The 10,465-nt window shown below is 25.3% G+C and overlaps 1 long non-coding RNA gene across 1 annotated transcript; it reads right to left on the bottom strand.

Moving 5' to 3' along the window:
- Nucleotides 1-1,464: 1,464 nt before the first annotated feature.
- Nucleotides 1,465-6,904, bottom strand: LOC111619411. The gene is made up of 3 exons (XR_002755746.1): nt 6,604-6,904; nt 6,118-6,201; nt 1,465-1,566 (listed from the first exon to the last, which is right to left on the bottom strand). It is a non-coding gene; the product is annotated as an uncharacterized LOC111619411 (long non-coding RNA).
- Nucleotides 6,905-10,465: the final 3,561 nt, after the last annotated feature.

Here is a 10,465-nt window from a genome sequence, read left to right as displayed (position 1 = left end):
TAAAAAATATATTTGTTTTTTCATAATAATTTGATTATTTTGTAATAAATTCAAATCACATTCCTTTTTTAAAAACTTGGAAAATGTTATCTACAAAATAACTGATTAAAGCCTATATTTCCGAATATAAAAACTTGATAATAATTAAATAAAAAATGTACAGTTGTAATATATATAGCCTATATATTTATAAATATATATATTTATAAAAATAAAAAGCATAAATCTGTCATTGAACTTAAGATTTAGATTTAGGCTATTTTTTCACGAGAATTGCAATTGGTTAAACGTAAATTTATCTAAACGAAGAAAAACAATTATATTTAGGTTTATATTTTATTTATATATATATGAAAATATAATATATATATGAGTAAAACTATCTTTATAGAGTTTTAAACAGAATCGCTTGTCTAGAAAATGAAAAAGAAATATAAAAAAGAGCCATAATTGTGCATATCCTTCATCTCTTATTCGAGAACCATTAGCAATAAGTAATCCTTTGTTTAGATCATCTTTTAAGGAAAGGAGACTTAGAAATCATTTCATCTAAGTCAAAAAAAAAAGATCAGAGCAACATTATAAAAAGAAAACAATTAGGCACAAGTATCCAATCTCATTAAAACACGCCTACATCCGGGTCTGAGCTTTTCAGATTGCAGTAGATAGTACTCAGCCAATCAATCACTAGAACGTAGGCGGAACAAACGACCGGAGAGCCTCTACAGCATCCTTCCCCCTTATCGTGATGTGGTAATTGTCGTATCGGTGAAGCAACCAACCATTCAGGACATCACTGTGCATTACCACTTAGCCTATGCTTTTAAAATGATTCCTTGTATGCACACACCTCATGACAATGACTGCAATTACACTTGTGGTCCTTGAACGACTAATGCATCTCACGTGGTGCATTTTGTATGGATCGAAATTATTATAATTATGTTGATAGTTGCATTCCTGATCCTTAGTGGCTCGACCCGAGTTGGAGTGTCTTAATGTAGGGTTATTTAGGCTCCGTTTGTATGTTCTTGATGGCTTTTTAAACTAAACTGAACATTTTTCTTCCAAGAAAATCGAACTGCTTTTCTTTTATATTTAACCTATAAATATTTATGAATTCTTTTCGTTTAAAGAAAATTATGGATTTTTTTTTCTTTCTCTCTTTAGAAGATGGTTTAACTCTTTTGGCATTAAAATTACTCTTCTTAAAATAAACTTTCTTTCTTTTACACAAAAACATTTTATTATCTACAAATTGAATTTTATTTTTAGAATTATTATGCTTAATATTTATAAAATTTTTATTATATACGCCTGTAATTTCGGTTGCTTTAAAAATAAATTCATCTTCAGTAAGGAATTCCTTACGTTTAACTTATTCACTAAGCATTTACTCGGAAAATAGACCTGAAAAATTGAAAATAAGGTTATATTAGTTTAATAATTTCACTTACTATTTATATATTAAAAAACAAAACTTTTTAAGTGTTTTATAGATCTGTAAATATCGGTATGAAATGATAATTCTTGCGCCATTCTTCTACATTAATAAACAGTTTAGACCTGTAAATATATGATTTTAAGATATTTATACGATTTTTAAAAATATAGTTAATAAATAAAAATATTTTTACAAACATATATCACTTAAAGATATCTTAAAATCTTTAAAAATTAGGAAAGAGTGCAAATTGACTTTGGATATCCCTTGTAGTTTTAGTGGTGCTGGAATTGCACCTGCTTTAACTATAAAGTCGTGACATATACAAGAAAGAAATTAATACAGAATAATGATGAATGATTTTATGTAACATCTTAGCCAGTTTAAGAAGAAAAATTAAAAGATTATTGTGTATAAGAAAAAGAAATATATGTATTTTTCCGAATAAAAATATTCTATCCTATTACAAAATGCACCCGGTTCAAGCGGATGGATGGGTATGGCCTATATCTGTCAATATAAAGCAGATTTGTCTGCTTTAAAGGTGGAAACGCGACCTCGGAAACTCCCTTTTTAAATTTTCAAACCCTGATACATTAACAAATAGGCTCTGAGTCCCGGACACATTTAATGGAATCAATTCTTGTGAATCTAATGCGATTTTTGCGATTATAGCCTATAGGACCACAATAGAAGGTCTATAAATGTGATGGGACATGTAACATTAGAAAATGGACTAAGCTGAGATAGAACATTTTTATAAATTTTATAAATCACCTATTTGATTGACTATTCTTGTATTTTAACATTATTGTGTTTTGCTCTGTATTTATCTTAAAGAAGAAAAAACAGTTTTATTTATTTATTTTATTTTAAAGTGAATTGCAATAGATTATAAAAGCAGGTAATTGTATTCTATTGTAGTTTTAAAAAGCAAAAGAAAAGGATTCAAATTTTAAAAATAATAATTTATAATTATCAAAATTTTATTTTTAATATGATCTAACAGAGAACGAAACTTATCTCTAACGCCAAAGATTACCAAATAGATGAATAGTATTGTGAAATCATCATTTCTAAACCATTCTCAGGGTCTGGCCTGAGGATACATTTGAGGCAGTGGCGCCTAAGTTCGTAGATTAGAACAGTATCATGGAAGCGGTGACTTGGAGACTTATCTGTTTGATAGACGGTTGGGATGTGCTGAGTACTTTTTAATGTATTTGCCACACCTTTAGACGACTTAAGGGGAATGCCTAAAGCTTAACTTAAATGACTGTTTAGTACTAACATCATCAATGGGCTATATCTATCTCTTCGACGAATGGTCTATATTTAAAAGTATTTAAGGTTCTTGTTCTGATAATAGTGCTATTTAGTATTCTTACCTCTAAATGTAGTTAATTTAATGCTTTTCTTAGAATAAATAATAAACATAAGTTAATATTTTTAAGGTTATTGAGCTCTCTCTTTTTTGGGTAAACAAAATTTTGTCCAAATATTATCATTCGTTTATTAATATAAAATCATTCGAGTTATTAAACGAAGTTTTCTCAACAAGAAAATATCAAAATTTCTTTAAAATATATGATTAAAGACGTATTATGAAGTGTTAAATCGACACGTGAAATGTTATCGAGTATTTATTGCCTGTCTAATTAATTGAATGACCCAAAAATCTGTAAAATACCTTCAGGCAGAATCAAATGTAGTTTTTAGATTAAATAACCTTGAAGTAAGTAGGGCCTAAATGGTTTCTTGAAGTGGACATGGAACCTATCTGTCACTTTTAGTGCTTTCCAGACAAATAATCTATAGCAGTAGATATATTCTATTATATCGATTACTTTAAATTATATATTAGATATATTTTTATTTCTGTTAAAATTTTGAAAATTTAATCTTCTAACAAGTTTCGATTTTCGAGATTTATTAATATTAGTAGGCANGCCCGGAGACAAAAGATAAAATTACGATGGGATGTAGTCTAACTAATTGAAAGTTGTTTGTTTTTATGGAAGTGCATGTAAAGCTTATATGAAATTTGTGTTTAATTTTATTAATAAGTCTTTTTTTGATTCTTACTTATTTGATACGCTAATATATTTAAATATATTTATGTAATTAACTGGAATTCTAGCATTAGAATTTACGAGTGTCGAATTTTTCAACGTTTCCCTATTGTTAATTATTAATTTTTTAAATTCTAAAATTGTATAATCTAATTATTAAGTTTAAATGATAGTCTAAAATTAATTAATTCTAATTTTAGACTATCGAAATCATTCAATTATGTTTTTATTGAATCAATTGAGATTGTCAACCTGATTCAATCATTTTAAAGAATTAAAATTATCTCATAATAGTAATAACGTATAAATATTAACATTTGAGCAGATAAAAGTTAAATTCAAAATAATAAAGTACTAAAATTTAATTTTCAAAGANATTAATTGAATGACCCAAAAATCTGTAAAATACCTTCAGGCAGAATCAAATGTAGTTTTTAGATTAAATAACCTTGAAGTAAGTAGGGCCTAAATGGTTTCTTGAAGTGGACATGGAACCTATCTGTCACTTTTAGTGCTTTCCAGACAAATAATCTATAGCAGTAGATATATTCTATTATATCGATTACTTTAAATTATATATTAGATATATTTTTATTTCTGTTAAAATTTTGAAAATTTAATCTTCTAACAAGTTTCGATTTTCGAGATTTATTAATATTAGTAGGCACTAAACTTGAATTGTTAGATGCATTATTTATATATAAAACATTATTATTTTATTTTTAAAAAATAAAATTTTTCAATTAGTTTGTAAGCATTTTTTTAAATTAGTAAATCAGTTAATTTAATAAAACCCTATTTAAAAGAAAATAGTAGAATTTTTTTTGAATAAACTTAATTAAATGTTTTTTATTTGTATTATTTTCGAATATTGATTCACATGAATAATAAATTTTTTATTCACGAAATGTTTTTCATCGTCTTGTGGTAGTAAAATTGATTATAATTATACTATTAATATTTATTAATTTATTATATTGTATTTAATATAAATTTACTTCAATTATTAATTTTTTAAATTCTAAAATTGTATAATCTAATTATTAAGTTTAAATGATAGTCTAAAATTAATTAATTCTAATTTTAGACTATCGAAATCATTCAATTATGTTTTTATTGAATCAATTGAGATTGTCAACCTGATTCAATCATTTTAAAGAATTAAAATTATCTCATAATAGTAATAACGTATAAATATTAACATTTGAGCAGATAAAAGTTAAATTCAAAATAATAAAGTACTAAAATTTAATTTTCAAAGATTATTTTTTTAATATTTTGTCTAAAATACACCTTTAAAAATAAGAATTAAAAAAAAAAAAGATTTAAGAATAAAGAAAAAAAATAATAAGAATTAAAAGCTACAAATCTATCTTCTAGAATCTAATTAAATGTTAACATTTATTTATATTTAGTTTTAATAATAGTTTAATGTTAATTATTTAATATTCTATAAAATATTTTTATAAATAATGAATGATATTTTGAGATTAAATATAAAGTTTTGAATTTACAACTTTCATAAATTTTTAAGTCCTATTGAAAAAAACCAATATTATTATTATTATTAAAATTTTATTAAATAAAAATATAATTTTTATTGAAAAAGAATATAATTTTGTTAGAATTCATTAATAAAAAAAGAAGAAAAAAAATTAGCTTTCTTTGCAAAAATCCAGATTATAGATAGACATATCAGGTATACAGTTTATGTAAAAGTATAGAAAAAATAGCCTCATAAATCACATCTTTTTTCAACCCATCATCAATAAAATTCAAACATATCCTTATAAAATTTTAAAAAATTAAAATAGCAAAAGAGACAATCGAAAAACTATCATTGGCCTGAACATAAAATCCAGAGATATTTTTTTTTTTTTTGGTCAATGTAAAGCTTGATGAGTTTCACTATCGTGATAAATCTGCTTTATTAACTTCAAAGTGCTCGTTTCGTGCCATTATTTATATGGTCATAAGATAAGAGTCTTTGATGAGTACTGTTCTATGTTCATACAAGACATTGGAAAGACCATTAAGTCCATTGTCTGCGTGACGACGGTCCGGATACATTACTTAAAAGGCATTTCACGTTGTAGCAATAGCCTTATATACAGAATATCTATCTACTGTGTAACTAGAATTATGTAAAAATGTTGTCAGTCGAGTTGTCAGTTAAGTGATTGCCATCGGAGGTACCGCAATGGTTAAAGATACGTATCTATAACTCAAACATTATGATGCTCGGAAATCATAGGCCGCATCATTTGCAGCTGAGAAATAATCCATCCCCTCATCACGACTAGCTTTTTCCCTAAGAAGAAACGTTCAATTTTTCTTATTTTATATATGAAACTAAAATAGGTATTATATTATTCTAGGTACTAGATGTAGAAACGTGTAGGACTTTCCATAATAAATCATTCTGGTTTATTTTTTTGATATTTGAAACGAGGAAAAATAGTTTAACTACGGTTGTATGGCTGAAACACTTTTTCTTTTTTTAATTTATAAGAATTGTAACATCGAATTTTAAAGTTTTAAACGTGATTTAAGTTTTTATTTTATTAAATTTTGCTAATTTTAATCGAAAAATAACCATACATTTTCATTATTTCCAGCACTAGATGGAGGCACTTTATCCTCTTGTATGCAGCAGTATTGTTATTTCATGTAATTAACATTTATCTATAAAAAAAAAATATAAATAAATAAATGATTAAACAAGTTTATTCCTTTATATTAATAAAAGATGAAAAGATTACCAAATAGATGAATAGTATTGTGAAATCATCATTTCTAAACCATTCTCAGGGTCTGGCCTGAGGATACATTTGAGGCAGTGGCGCCTAAGTTCNAAACTTTTAACAAACGAATAAGATTTTTGAATTATATTTTAACAATTCCTTATTAAAGGTTACAACATTTATAAAATTTAATTTAATTAAGAGTGACAACCAGTTAATTTAATAAAATATAATTATAAATATTTTTTATAAGTTTAAAAGATAATAATAATGTTTATAATTTCCATAAAATTAAAATTATTTATTATTTTAATCACCGTATAATGTAATATATATCACTTACTCTTTGTTAGTGACTTTGCGGTGTTCAAGGAAAATCTTTTCTGTTTATTTTTATCGATATGTTGAACCTGAAAGAAAATTTAGAAGTGCAGATGTTCATGTTATGCTTGAGGGCTTCATAAAAATACCTAGTTACTTTAACTCTTGATTGTTTCTTTTCCAAGTTATACAACGGTGTATTTATGACATGGCTTGTCCTTAAGATTTATTAAGTCTATGTAGACCGGCCTAAATAAATCATTGGTTGTTACGCATATATACATCATTTTGGATATTCCCTGGAGATAATACTAAACAATAACTCTTTTATTCTGTTATAGGTTCTATTCTAATTCTTTCCATCTCTTCAGAATGTATGCTAAAAATAATAATATTTCTATTAATCATTTAAGATCTTTATAAATAATAGAATTTTTAATTATAATTTTAAAATAAATTCATTTCTAATGACTAATTCCTTTGAATTTTCTTCGTCTAAAGGTAGAAATTTTTGAGATTTTGTATAGTACAGAAGCATTTAACCCGTAACTAAAAACATTAATTATAATAAAAAATAATTTATTTTACAACTATTTAATTAATGTTAAAAATTTGTTGTTATTATTATTTTTTTCTACTTTTAAACAGGTCTCTTTCTAGGAAACGTCGCCATTTATTTTAAAAAGTCTCCTGTTAAGTAAATTAATAAATCAGAAGAATGTGAAGAGCTATCTTCCGATGCACATTTTCGTTGATGCATACAGTTCTTTAAGAAAAGCAGAGATATAATATTCTAAAGGTAACATAACTTCTCCTTGTTACGTCTCACGTATATAACATACACCTGGCCACGTGCTATCGCCTGTGTGTGGCCAGCCTCGGGTAGAAGGATCCATAACAAACCACTGTTTGCTCATCTGCAAAGCACATAATTTCAATGATTTGTTATAACAAGAATCTTTGCAATGTTCCATCCGCATTGAAAGACTTTATTCATGACTTAATGAGAATTTAAATTAAGTACTAACTTCTTTACAACAGAATTTTGCCCGGAGACAAAAGATAAAATTACGATGGGATGTAGTCTAACTAATTGAAAGTTGTTTGTTTTTATGGAAGTGCATGTAAAGCTTATATGAAATTTGTGTTTAATTTTATTAATAAGTCTTTTTTTGATTCTTACTTATTTGATACGCTAATATATTTATGTAATTAACTGGAATTCTAGCATTAGAATTTACGAGTGTCGAATTTTTCAACGTTTCCCTATTGTTAATTATTAATTTTTTTCTTTAATTAATTTATTTCTTTTTATAATTTATTGCAAAACTATACATTTAAAACATATAGTTTAAACATTTGTTTTTACTTTAATAATGTAGTAAATTACTATTTTTTGTTAATGTCGCTATTCTAAGATAAACGCTAAATTTTTAAATTAATAAACGTTAAAAAATGATAAAACTTTTTCTAGAACATTAGATTATAACTTAAATTTTAAAAGCTGAAGCTATTCTTTGTTCTTTATCGAGATAAATTAATACATAAGTAAACCTATTAACGTTAAAGAAAATTTAAAGCTACTTAAAAACAACCTCGCAATAATTGATAGTAAGGTCCACACAAAAAACATATTTAGTACCTAAGATCAAATTTATTTTAATGTTTTGCCTTAAGTTAGCAAAAGATAAGAAAATTATCTTGTATATATATACATATAAAAAAGCTATCTAATAAGGTCTAGTACATATAAATTCGACTTGTGTATCCCAAATGACTACAAATATGAGCATTTAATACTATTAAATTTTAATAGAGGGACTGAGATGATTACAATTTATAGGTTGTAATTCCCTCTAACAGCGAAAAAAAAAAGCAGTAATGGGCTCCATTTCTAATTTCCACTTTACACACCGGAGTTATTGCTCGATGAAAAAATAGCGATGGCTTCATTTTTTTCCTACTTTTTGCATCTTAATTCCTTCACCTCTTTGGCTTTTCACTTCGCCAGAGACTCGTGTGATTTAAGAGGAACGTTAAAATTTTAGCTTTACTGTTAAAATATTCAGTAATGGATGGTGTATATAAAGGTTTAAACCTAATAGCTTTAGAAGCTGGAAAGAAATGAGTACGCAAGCCATTGTAATGATACTTCCTATTAAAGTAAATATTTTTACTTGCCGAATGAAATATCATTGATGTAGTTTTTAAGAGATGAGCGTTTAAAGTATTTATTTATTTTTTTTATCTCATCTTCGTCTCTTATTTTCTAACAGATCTTTTCAAGGAAAAAAAAAATTGTAAGTTCTTGTATGGTAATTTAAATTGTATGGCATTTTAAAATCTCTAGATTATTATCTAACTGTTTAATGTTTAGACCTATTTAGTTTATTGGATTTTAACATTTTCTTATATTATATTTTTAATTTAGATTTTTATGGTATGTTTCTAATGCTCTCTACTTAATAAGCTTTTAGTTAATTTCTACATTAACTAGCATAAGGGAAAGAGAATGAATTATTTCAATTATGTTAAAGTATGTTGCGTGTGAATTTTAATTATAAGCTTATTAAAGTAGTTTAAAATGTATAAAAAACGTTATTTTATTATTTTAATTTGTAAAAATTATATTAAAATGAAATTAAAAATAAATATATTAATTAAATAATTAAAAAAAATTATTCTTTTTTTTCTTAGGGTTGAGTCTTAAATGTGGAAAGTTAAACTGAAAAGTAAGCTATAAAAAGTATTGAGAGAAAGAAAATGTTAAAATTTTTTATATTTATTAATTTAAATCTAAATCAATTATTTATCTTAATAAAAAATATTTTATTAATAGTTTTTAAACGTAAACGTTAAGTAATTAGATCTATAATTAGTTTAATGGAGTAGGATGTAAAAAATAAACAAAAAAAAGAGAGATAAATTTCATAAAATCTTTTATGATTAGAAAGTGTTTACGGCTTACAATGTAATATAATTGTAAAATATTTTCTTATATTAGTTTAATTTTTTTTAAAAAATCCACATTTCTGAACATTTTCCAGTGTTAAGTTCTACAAGCTTTAAATATAGCTTCTGCATAAGTTATGAATATAACTATTACCTCTGCAGCGTATATAAGTTTATTTATTTGAGGTAGAGTTTATAAATTTATAACTTATATAAACTTATCTTGAAGTTAAAACTTCCATATAAGCCTTTATACTCTATCTCTTGCTTTTCAAGAACGACGCTGAGTGATGAGTAGAAGTATGAAGAGAAGAAGGAGGAGGAAGAGAAAAAAGAATTTTTAATCATATATATTTCAATAATAAAAAATGATTAGGGATTGTAAATCAATGTGAAAATAATGTCATCAAAAGAAGTAAGAAAAAAATACTTGGCAGCACTGCAATTGAAGGAATTAGTTACCCGGATATTGTGGTAATCGTCGAGTTGAGCTTGCGACGGGAGACGAAGTGTATGATGCCATAATAGATCGTGATGTAGCTAGCTAATTAAATATCCTAGATAACAAGTCAGTTGAATGAATGATGGGAACTCATTATAGACTACAGCAAAGCAGTCATTAAAGTGTAAGGAGAATATTGTGTAGGGACACTTGAACATTTAATTATACAGTCACGTACCACAACAAAAACTATCGTATCACCACTCTTTTACACGTGAATTTGAACTTTTATTTCTTTTACTTGAGTTTCTTAAATATATTAATTGTTTTCATACATATAAATTTAATCATTTTAAGTAAATATCTTAAACATTTCAAAGTATATATTCGTTTGTTTAACTTAAATTCGTATGAGTCCGTACAAGTGATTATGAGTTTAATCATGATTTTAAACTAACAAATTGAAAATTTAAATAAATACATAACCTAT

The sequence above is a fragment of the Centruroides sculpturatus genome, unplaced genomic scaffold (assembly GCF_000671375.1).
Source record: "Centruroides sculpturatus isolate CEXI.00-Female unplaced genomic scaffold, Cexi_2.0 scaffold266, whole genome shotgun sequence".
In the NCBI taxonomy this organism is placed as follows: domain Eukaryota; kingdom Metazoa; phylum Arthropoda; class Arachnida; order Scorpiones; family Buthidae; genus Centruroides; species Centruroides sculpturatus.
The sequence above is the reverse complement of the archived record's forward strand: the minus strand, read 5'-3'. Positions and strand labels throughout refer to the sequence as shown.